The following is an 11,308-nucleotide window of genomic DNA, read 5'->3' as shown; positions in this document are numbered from 1 at the left end:
TCTTTGTTGCTTAAAGTCTGTTTTATCAGAGATGAGAATTGTAACTCCAGCTTTTGTTTTGTTCTCCATTTGCTTGGTGGATCTTCCTCCATCTCTTTATTTTGAACCTTTGTGTATCCTTGCATGTAAGATGGATTTCCTGGATACAGCATACTGATGGGTTTTGGCTTTTTATCCAATTTGCCAGTCTGTGTCTTTTGATTGGGACATTTAGTCCATTGACATTTAGGGATAGTATTGTTATGTGTGAATTTGATACTGTCATTTTGATGCTACCTGGCTGTTTTGTTGGTTAGTTGATTCAGCTTCTTGATTGTGTTTATGCTCTTTTACCATTTGGTGTGTTTTTGGAGTGGCTGGTATTGGTTGTTCCTTTATTTGTGTAGAGCCTCTTTCAGGAGTTCTTGTAGAGCAGGTTTGGTGGTGATGAAATCTCTGAGTGCTTGCTTGTTCACAAAGGATTTTATTTTTCCTTCGCTTATGAAGCTTAGTTTGACTGGATAGGAGATTCTGGGTTGAAAGTTCTTTTCTTTAAGGATGTTGAATATTGGCCCCCAATCTCTTCTGGCTTGTAGGGTTTCTGCTGAGAGATCTACTGTGAGTCTAATGGGTTTCCCTTTGTGGGTAACCCGACCTTTCTCTCTGGCTGCCCTTAGCATTTTCTCTTTCATTTCAACCCTGGTGAATCTGACGATTATGTGCCTTGGGGTTGCTCTTCTTGAGGAATATCTTTGTGGTGTTCTCTGTATTTCCTGGATTTGAATATTGGTCTGCCTTGCTAGGTTGGAGAAGTTTTCCTGGATAATATCCTGAAGAGTATTTTCCAGCTTGGATACATTCGCTTCATCACATTCATGTACACATATCAGACGTAGATTAGGTCTTTTCACATAGTCCCACATTTCTTGAAGATTTTGTTCATTCCTTTTGCGCTTTTTTCTCTGTTCTTACCTTCTCTTTTTATTTCATTGAGTTGATCTTCGACCTCTGATATCCTTTCTTCTGCTTGGTCAATTTGGCTGTTGAAGCTTGTGCATGCTTCACAAAGTTCTCGTGTTGCGTTTTTCAGCTCCATCAATTCACTTATATTCTTCTCTATGCTGTCCATTCTCATCTGCATTTCGTCCAATCTTTTTTCAAGGTTCCTATTCTCTTTGCGTTGGGTTAGAACGTGTTCTTTTAGCTCACTGTAGTTTCTTACTACCCACCTTCTGAAGTCTGATTCTGTCACTTCATCACCCTCCTTCTCCATCCAGTCTGGTTCCCTTGCTGGTGAGGAGTTGTGATCCGTTTTAGGAGGAGAGGTGTTTTGGTTTTGGGAGTTTTCATCATTTTTGCGCTGGTTTCTTCCCATTTTTGTGGGTTTATCCACCTGTTGTCTTTGTAATTACTGTTTTTCAGATTGGGTCTCTGAGTGAGCTTCTAGTTTGTGGATGCTGAAGTTACTTTTTTTTTTTTTTTTTTTTTTTTAAGCTTTCCTTCTAACAGTCTGACCCCTCTGCTGAGGTCTTCTCCAAGCCCTGCTTGCCTGGCAATCACCTGCAGCAGCTGCAGAACAGTAAGGGTTACTGCCAGTTTCCTCTTCTGCTATTTTTGTCCCAGAAGGATGCTCGCCTACTATCAGTCCGTTCTCTCCTTTATAAGGTGAGTCTTTGGATCTATGGGGGTCAGGGAGCTACTTGAGGAGACAGTGTATCTTTTATTTGGGCTTAAGTCCTGAGTTGTGAGCTCCGTTGTTCATTCAGAGCTGCTGGGCAGGTATGTTTAGGTCTGCTGCAGCTGAACTCACAAAGCACTTTTTGTTCCCAGGTGCTCTATCCCAGAGAGTTGGAGCTTTATGAGTTTCCGTTGCACTACTGCCTTTTTTATTTTTCTTTCAGGTCTGACCCGCCCAGCTAGCAGCAAGCCTAGCCACTGCCTGCCCACAGGGGCTTTGCTGAGCTGCTGTGGGCTCCGCCCAGCTCCCCTCAGCTCTTCCCTGCAGTCCTGTTTATATGGGCGTAGTTAGAACTGTCTCAACAATGGTGGCCCCGCCTCTGTTATGGCGGACTCTCTCTGTTGTGGCAGGTTGCCTAGGCAATGGCGGGTTGACTCGGCAACAGCAGCCTGCCTCCATAGCGGTGGAGAGTCTCAGTAATGGCCGAAGCCCATCCCCCACCGAGCCGGACCTTCCGGGTTCAGCTGTGCTTGGTTTGAAGGGCTCAATCCAGAGGGTTTCCAATTACTGTTTTTGTTTTCCTTGTTGTTGGGGGTGGGGGGCTGGAAACAATCGAGCCTGATCACCTGGCTCCCTGATTCAGAGTCTTTTCTTTTAAGTTGAAGGACCCCGCATTCCAGTCGCTTGTTGAAAAGGCGCCGGGATCTCCCGTGCTGCGACTCACTGAGTCGGCTCGAACTGCGGCGCCAGCTCCTGGCAGACTTTTTGCCTAGGAATCTCCTGGCCTGGCTTGCTATTTCAGATGAATGGGGAACTCTGCCGTCTCAGGGCTCTGATCACAGGCTAAGAGGGCTCCCAGACCAGTGGCTTTTGTACGGAGAACCGCAGCAACAGGGCATGGTCACAGCAGCCACGCGGGCGGAATCAGCCCCGCGGGGGCCAAAACATCCGCACAGGCTGGGACTGCGATGCTGGTGACCCCTCTGCCTGGGAATCTCCTGGTCTGTGGACAATAAGAGTTTGTCTGGAAATGCGTCCTCCACTCACCCTCTGCACTTTCACTGGGAGCTGAAGTCCTGAGCTGTTCTTAGGCGGCCATCTTCCCAGCATTCCCTGCAAACCCTATCCTACCTTTTCTTAAATGTCATTTTCTTTTTTTCTCAGTGTCCTTTTGTTCACCCAAGTTAATCTTTCCATGTTTTATTATTTTTAATCATTAGCCTGTTGTTGTTGATTCTTTTGTGATATAATCTTGGCCTGTTCCCCAGCCAAAAGGGCAGTGACAATATCTTGGCTTACTGCTACCTCTGCCTCTGAGGTTCAAGCAACTCTCCTGTCTCAGCCTCCTGACTAGCTTGGATTACATGGGTCCACCACCATGGTTGATTAATTATTATAGTTTTTAGAAGGATGGGGTTTTATATCTTTTTAAAAAATGCAACTGGGCTGATCTCAAACTCTTGATCTCATGTGATCCACCCAACTTAGGCTCCCAAAGTGCTGACATTAAAGGTGTGAGACCTGGCTACATTTCTTTTAAACCTTCTTCATGTTCAACATTTAACCCTGTCTATCAGACAACCCTCTGAAAATTTGAGAACTAAAATGTGGTATATATCTTTTTAAATTAATTAATTATTTATTTTTATTGCATTTTAGGTTTTGGGGTACATGTGAAGAACATGCAAGATTGTTACATAGGTACACACATGGCAGTGTGGTTTTCTGCCTTCCATTCCCTTATGTGTATCTGTCATTTAATAGCATGTGGACATGGGTGAAAAGACAAATGTGCTGTGTCATGGTATTACAGGATAAGAAATCAGAATTTCTCATGTGGGTCATTGATTTTAATTACTTAATACTTAGGCAGAACTTGAAAATATATGCATATGGCAGAATGGCAGCAATAAGATTACAGTCTAAGAAATTTGGCATCCAAACCCATATCACATTTAAATCCCAGCTGTCCCAGAAAACTGAATGACAAATCTTGTCAAGATTTAGCTTGTGACACCGGCAGTTTTATAATATGTCAAATGCATGAAAAATGCTGCTTTTGAAATGTGCAGATACTGTCCTCGGTAAATATAAATATATATATGTGTATATATATATTTTTATATGTATATATATGTGTATATATATTTTATATGTATATATGTGTATATATATACGTGTATGTATATATACACGAATATATATACCCGTGTATATATACGTGTATATATACATATAAAATACATATATATGTATAAATATATATACATATATACGTATATATGTATATATATACACACATATACATATATACGTATATATGTATATATATACACACATATACATATATACGTATATATGTATATATATATACATATATAAATATATACATATAAATATATATTTATATATATTTATATTATATACATATATTTAAATATATATGCATATATTTATATTATATACATATATATTTAAATATATATGCATATACATTTATATTATATGCATATATGTAAATATATGCATACATATTTATATTATATACATATATATGTAAATATATATGCGTATATATTTATATTATATACATATATGTAAATACACACACACACACACACACACACACACACACACTTACTAATGTATACCAGGTACTGTGTTACATCAGTGCTGAATTTTTAAGACAGGCAGACAAGAAAACTAATGTGATAGATAAACACTTCCTGGAAAAATAATATTTCTGCATTAGAAGTCTTAAGCAGGCAAACAGGGAGAGAGATTTTTATCTCCAGGAGAGAAAGGTGGCCATAGTTACAGGATGGGAGTGTTCATGGCTGAAAGTAAAGTTGTCTGAATGTGGGTCCACATAAACCATGCTGAAATAGAAAGACATGAAGCTGAAAGGCAGAGAATATCAGGTCTGGAAGAGATTTGTTCAGCCATGCTGCAGATCTAGGCTCAGAATCTACAACGTACTAAATACGAACAAAAACAACTACAAATTGACTTTCAGCATGAAACCAATGTCATGAAAATGTGCATTAGAGGGCAGGTATAGTCGCTCAAACATGTAGTCTCAGCACTTATAAAGGCCAAGGCAGGTGAATCACCTGAGTCCAAGGGTTCAAGACCAGCCTTGCCAATATTAAAATTTATCCAATGGTTGATGCACATCTAGTCCCATATATTTCGGAGACTGACAGACAAAAATTGCTTTAAGCCAGAGGTTGAGTTTACATTGTGCTGAGATTGTGCCACTGCATTCTGGCCTGAGCAACCCAGTCAGATTCTGCCTTAGGCACAAAAAAGAAAAAGAAAAAGAATAAGAGGAAGAAGAAGCATAAGAAGAATAAGAAAGAAAAAGAAGAAGGAGGAGGAGGAGGAGAAGGAGAGGGAGAAGGAGAAGAAGAAGAAGAAAGAAGAAGAAGAAGGAGAAGGAGAAGAAGAAGGAGGAGGAGGAGGAGGAGGAGGAAGGAAGAAGAAGAAAAAAAAGAAAGAATAAAGAGGAAGGAGGAAAAGAAAAATATGGGCAGCAATAGCCGCGATTTTTTGATCTGATCGGCCATGTTGTGGTTTGCATAACTTTCAGTTTAATGTTTCCTGTTGACAAGTTTCAGTCTTTGTTTCCCCCGCTGATAAGTTTCAGTAATGTTTCAGTTTCTGTTTCCTGCTCATAAGTTTCAGTTTTGAAACTTATGAAGGCTGGAATTTCCCAACTGCAAGCTTCCTTTGCCTCACCTCTCTGCCTGCGCCTATTTAAGCTGAGCTTAGCAACAATAAACAAGACTTGATCAGACTCCTGTCTTGTCTCCATTCTTCTGTCTCCTGCCCATCCATCCCCACTCCCTCCCTTTGAGCTCCTGTTGTTGTCCTGCAGGTCGCGACAGAAAAAGGAGATACGAAAGTGGAAAAGAAAGAGGAAGAGGGAGAGAAAAAGGGAGGAAAAGGGAAAGAAAAAGAGAAAGAAGAAAAAAAAATGTGCATTAGAAAACATGAAAGGGACTCCTGCAGAAGAGAATTAAAGACACAAATCTGTTGGAATGTTTTGATAAAAAATATATAAAAAAATGATTACGGCTAATGCTAACTGTAAAATTTCAGCATATTCTGACAGTGATGCCACTCATGTGCATAATATAACATGAACTTTGTAAATCAAGTGATGACACAAATAAATGTGATTATAGTTACTGAACTCACTGCATATAAACTGTAATGAAAAGTCTGTCTACTACAATCTAAGCTTAAGATAATGGGGGAAAGCAATTGATAAATAGGATACTATATAGTGCATTTTAACCCATTTCTAAATTGTGTATGTGTGTTGGGGGGGGGCGTCTCTGTGTGTGTGTGTCTGCATATTTGAGCATCTGGTCCTGTGCAATCCCAATTTAGTCCCAAAATTTTTTAAGGCCAGACTAATTGAGAAGTCACTTATTACATTTTACTATTTCCACTTTATTCATTTTCCCTTACCTGTTGCTGTGGTTTTGAATGCCCTCTCCAAATTTTACATAGACAGTCCCTGATCATTGTGATAGCCATGGGAGGTAGGACCTTTGAGAGGTAACTAGTCATGAGGATACACTTTGACATCAGCATTGTTGACTTTATCTGGAGAGCATGTTAGTTATTTTGTTGAGTGGACTTTGGAACAAAGGATGAATTCGGTCTTGATTTTCTCTTCATCACATGTTCTTCACTTTATGTTGATTGCCTGTGATGGAAAGAAAGCCTCACCAGATGCAGCCCTTTGGAATTTCCAGCCTTCAGAAACATGAGCAGAGTAAGTCTTTTTCCAAATAACTCCATCAGTAACATTGGGCTATTGAAGCAGAAAATTGCTTAAAAGACTATTATTTCTTTCTCTGTAGATAACTGAACGACCTTACCAAGGGATATGGCAAAGTTATTGCCAAATAATCAAAAGCACACACACACACACACACACACACACACACACACACACACACACCCCACATATAAAATATACTATACTGTATATGTATATATCTTATATATATTAGCCATACAAATATGTATATCCGTTCAATATATGTTTTAAATTAAATAAAATGCAACATGATTTCACTCTTAACCATATGTTTAGAAATAAATAAAAAGCAACCATAAGGGTAAACATGTAATTTTATTGTTCAAGAAGATAATTGCAGAATTTTTGCATTTTTTTCAAGGAAAATGTTAGTCTCTATGGTTGTTGTGCATTATATGGTACTCTTTTAGTGTCACTCTAATATCAGTTGTAATTAGGGTTTTATTTTCCCAGTGAAGATAGTTGAAAAGCTGGCTTGAAAGGAGAGTCAACAGATATATCAGCTGTCATGGGCCCTAGCAACCACATGTTACCTGCTGGTAGCAGGTTAGGATAAGGAGTCTCGTTTATTGACACCTCAGGATATCTGCTTGGAAAAGTTGATGGTTTCACTATCAACTCCAAAAGACTATTTTGTGAGGAAGATATGATTTGCTATTGAGAAGGTGTGGTTGTAATGCAATTAAAAGTGTGGTCATTTGCTTGTATGTAGGTGCTATGAGATTGCATATGAATACTGGCCAACTGATTTAAAATAGCATTTTGATTTGTTGCAATACATTCTGTTGGTCTAAATGAAGTTGAAGATGGAGTAGGAGGAAAGCCACTTCTGGTTGTGTCAGGCAAACTGGCAATTCTTTGGCTGACAGAAGGTTTTCTTCTAAGAGGCATGTTTAAATTTGTAGAGGTTGAAAATGATCCTTCTCCACTAGTTTCAGCAATTAATCCAGAATTATGATTATCTGTGTCAGCCCCTGCTCTAAAGTGCTTCTTGTTGAATAAAGTAGGCACAAGAGAAGCATTTCTAATCCCAATTCTTCTTTTCATTTTTACTAAAAGTTGAGGATAGCCACGTCTGAAATTTGGGTTACAATAGACTTTTAACTAAAAGCAAAAGAGAAAGTAATTCAGTGTCATTTTAAACCAAGAGAAAAGTGGCAATAGCACATATAACACAAAAAACTCAGATTTCTGTCTTATCACACAAAGTTGATGTCATCAAATGATGCATGAACATTGTTTATTCTTTCCAGGAATATGCCTTTTGGGGGAAAGTGCACTCAAATTGTCAAGCCCTTGAGTAAAAACATGTTACATAATAATAGTAACATTTCATTATTGGCTTTGGTAAATTTATCTGGAGTTTATTGGTAAGATTCAGAGTTGTTAAAAATTTCTTGAAACCTGGAAAGTTTAATGCAGAAGCTGCCCTCACTGATTGTAAAAACCTAAACAATTTTTACTTCGATATTAATATAATTTACAAAATCTAGACTTACTGCATGTATCAACATATTTACTGATGTACAAAATAAAATTACCTATGTACTCTACATAAAGTGGCCACTGAAATGTTTTAAATACCTTGCTTACAATGGGAACTTCTTTTTCTTCTTCCAGAAAGTCTGCTAGAAAAGCAGATCTTTGAAAATTCTGTCGAATTTTACTGAATCCATAAAGGTTGAGCTGTCGAACTAAGCTTTTTATACTCTCAGCTTTAAATATTCTGTAAGGATCTTTTCTTTCCAGAATTTCTTTCTTGAAAAGTTCTTCATGAATCACTATGCAAGTTCCATCCTCATTCCATGAAATGCACTTGAACTGGTCACTTTCAACTATTTTCCAAAGTTTTCTGGGAAAAGTTTGAGAAATAAAATCATTACCCTTATCTAGCTCAGAGACACAAACTGTGTAACCTGGACTTTTTGTCAAGGATCCTTGTGACAAAACCTGAAAAGCATTTTCTTCAATTATTGACCTTAAGTCGGAGTCTTCAGAGAATATGTCTTCACCCAACAGAAACCTAGTGGAAGCTTCTGAACTAGTCGATTTAACTTTAGGAGAAACATCTTGAGTTTCTGAAGAAATATCTGCCATCTCAAATAAATATTTTCTCACCTAATCCTCCAGCCTGCATGGTTTTCAACATTGCGGTTTGAAAACCTGCTGCAGTAGGCCTAAGCAGGTAAAGTAATCTAGACCACTACAATGGTTCTCAACTTGAGTAGCTATGACACCACAAGGGGCCTTTGGTCTCCTAGCAACACACATGAAATTTTACCAAGAGGATTTTCTTCTCAGCCCGAGAAATGTATACAGCAATACTAAAACACAGACTGAATACTTACACAGTACAATCTGCAAGAATCTCATCCCAGCAAAATCTTTTAAACATGTAATTAAATAAATAATGTCCTCAGTACCTGAAATACATGGAATTTTCTCACTGACACACACACTCTCACTAGATTGGTTCCAGGGGACACAGGGTCTGGTAATTGGGTAGTAGAGATAAAGATTATTAAAGCTCTGTCAGTTTGGCATATTGAATTGAAGACTGATGCACTACATGGCGAAAAGAAATGCCCATAGATATTATCGGTATTTTTCTAGTTGTCAGGGGCTGGGAAATAGAAGTAGTTCTTTAGGAGATACAGGGATTTCTGTTGATGGATAGAAATATTTAGGAACAAAAGAGAAAATATTATTGTACAACATCATAAACATATTAAATTCCATTGAATTGTACACTCTAGTAACTTTATATTATTTAAAACTTACCTTCAAATGTTAAGATGAAAACAAATGTAACTAAAATATCTGATTAGATTTCAGAATAAAAAGTAAGTTATATGCATTTTCATTCAAAACATTTTATGTATATTTTTAAATTTAATATTGATTTTGTTTGCTATGTTTATAAATATCTGACAAATGTTAATGATACACAATATTTTAAAGCAGGCGATCTTGGAAGCAGATGCCAAAGAATGGAAGATTTAAAAAAAAAAAAAAAAAAAAAAGCAAAAGCCAAGTTTTTTAAGTTAAGTACATTTTTATGTGTATCCAAGCAGAATTTTTAATTATTTTTTATTTTGCCCAAATGACCTAATGTCAATTAAAAATTATTTTTTAAGAAATCATCTGTGTGATGTAACATAACTGACTAACAAAACAGGATTTGAATTTGTAATGTAATCTTAACGTTAAATAAAATATTTATTGAATTTTTATACATTCACGGTATAAATAATTTCTGTATGATCATGGTTTAAAAGTGGCATATAAAAATTTTAAGTATTTGTGTTGGCAAGTTTTGAATATGTGTGGAGGAAAGAAATGATAATTTTTATGTTTCTCACACCATAGGAGGCAGTTCTCTCATAATTGAAAGAGATGTTACTGTCAGAAGTTTGTCTTGGTTTAATGTAGTTTAGGTTTTGTGGGTAATTTTGTATAGTTTTATTTCAGATTTTTTTATATATAACACAATGCAATAAAAACATCCAGTAAATTCCTTCTCAAGATAAAACAGGTGTTTCTACCAGAGGTGGTTCATCAATTTTTACAATCTTTTTGTTTTGAAAAATGGACAATTAAAATATTTTTTAATTTTTTTCTTTTCTGGGAAATGTTTATGTTGCAGTGCCTGAAGTACGAGCTTCTTCTGTGATGGGAGGGGAGGAATGATTACTGACAGCACCAAAAGGTGGAACAAGGGTGTGAAAAAAAAAAAAAAAAAAAAAAAAAGAGTTAATAGTAGAATCAGAAAAAGAAACCACATTAAATGTAGGACAATCTGTGTCAAATGGTGGCTGAGCATTTTGGGAAGCCAAGACAAGTGACAGTGTAGAGAGGAAAAATGCCTTGATGTTTTCAGTGGGAGACAAAGCTGTTACCTGTCTCCAAACTGCAAGCTTACATTTAGTCATGACGAGGCAAGAAAATAAGCAATTTTACGTAAAAAACATGAATGTAAAATGGGCTTAATCCACTATCTTGTGTAAAAGAGTAAGATGTCTGACCTCTTTTCTGGTAGCCTTTGATACACATTATGTTCTTGTTAAATGTGTATATATAATTTCACAACAAATTTGTTTTCATTTTCTCCTATCTTTTTGAAGAAGATGCAGGTGTTGGGAGTAGATTTTGGTTTTGATTCTATTTTTCCAAGGAGAAAGCTGAGTGTATCCGAGGAAAAACCGTAGAAAGAATCGGCCAGCCTAGTGGCTGATGTCTGTAATCCACATTTTTAAAACAAGCATTTTGAGAAACACAGGGTGCATTTTCTGGATGTTATCTTGTCCTGTGACCTTGTGTCTGGTCATCAAGAGAAGAAGACATGCCTGGGAACTTTGCTGAGAATGTGGGGAGGAGAGATAAGGTAGGTTTTTTACTGAGTTAGTTAATTTCAAACAGAGACTGGGGTGAGGTTTTATATCGAACACAACACAGTAAACTATATTTTATTATGCAACAAATACAGACTACTGTTGTTACTATTAAATTTCCCATTTAATATGTGGCTTTTTATTAATCCATTAATAGGAAGCAACGCCATTGCTTTAAATATTTACTACCACTTAGAAGTTAATATTTGGTATAGGTTACTTGGTGCTTCTATGAGCTTACAAGCTTATTTAGTAGATCTCTTTTATGCCTGTTTGGTTTTTGAAGCTGGACCTCAGGGTGGATGGCTTAGCTGTCTTGCAGAACATTTTAAGAGAAACAACCTGGGAATGGCTTTGTGCTTTTTATAGACAGCAGGGTGATGTGTGAGCTTATGGTAAGTCTATAGCACCGAGTGGATTCCT

At 37.1% G+C, this 11,308-nt stretch overlaps 1 pseudogene; it reads right to left on the bottom strand.

Annotated features, from left to right (window-relative positions):
* Positions 1-6,935: 6,935 nt before the first annotated feature.
* LOC141583059 (heat shock transcription factor, Y-linked-like) lies at positions 6,936-8,591 on the bottom strand (annotated as a pseudogene).
* Between the last annotated feature and the right edge of the window lie 2,717 nt (positions 8,592-11,308).

Source organism: Saimiri boliviensis, chromosome Y, assembly GCF_048565385.1.
Source record: "Saimiri boliviensis isolate mSaiBol1 chromosome Y, mSaiBol1.pri, whole genome shotgun sequence".
Classification (NCBI taxonomy): domain Eukaryota; kingdom Metazoa; phylum Chordata; class Mammalia; order Primates; family Cebidae; genus Saimiri; species Saimiri boliviensis.
The sequence above is the reverse complement of the archived record's forward strand: the minus strand, read 5'-3'. Positions and strand labels throughout refer to the sequence as shown.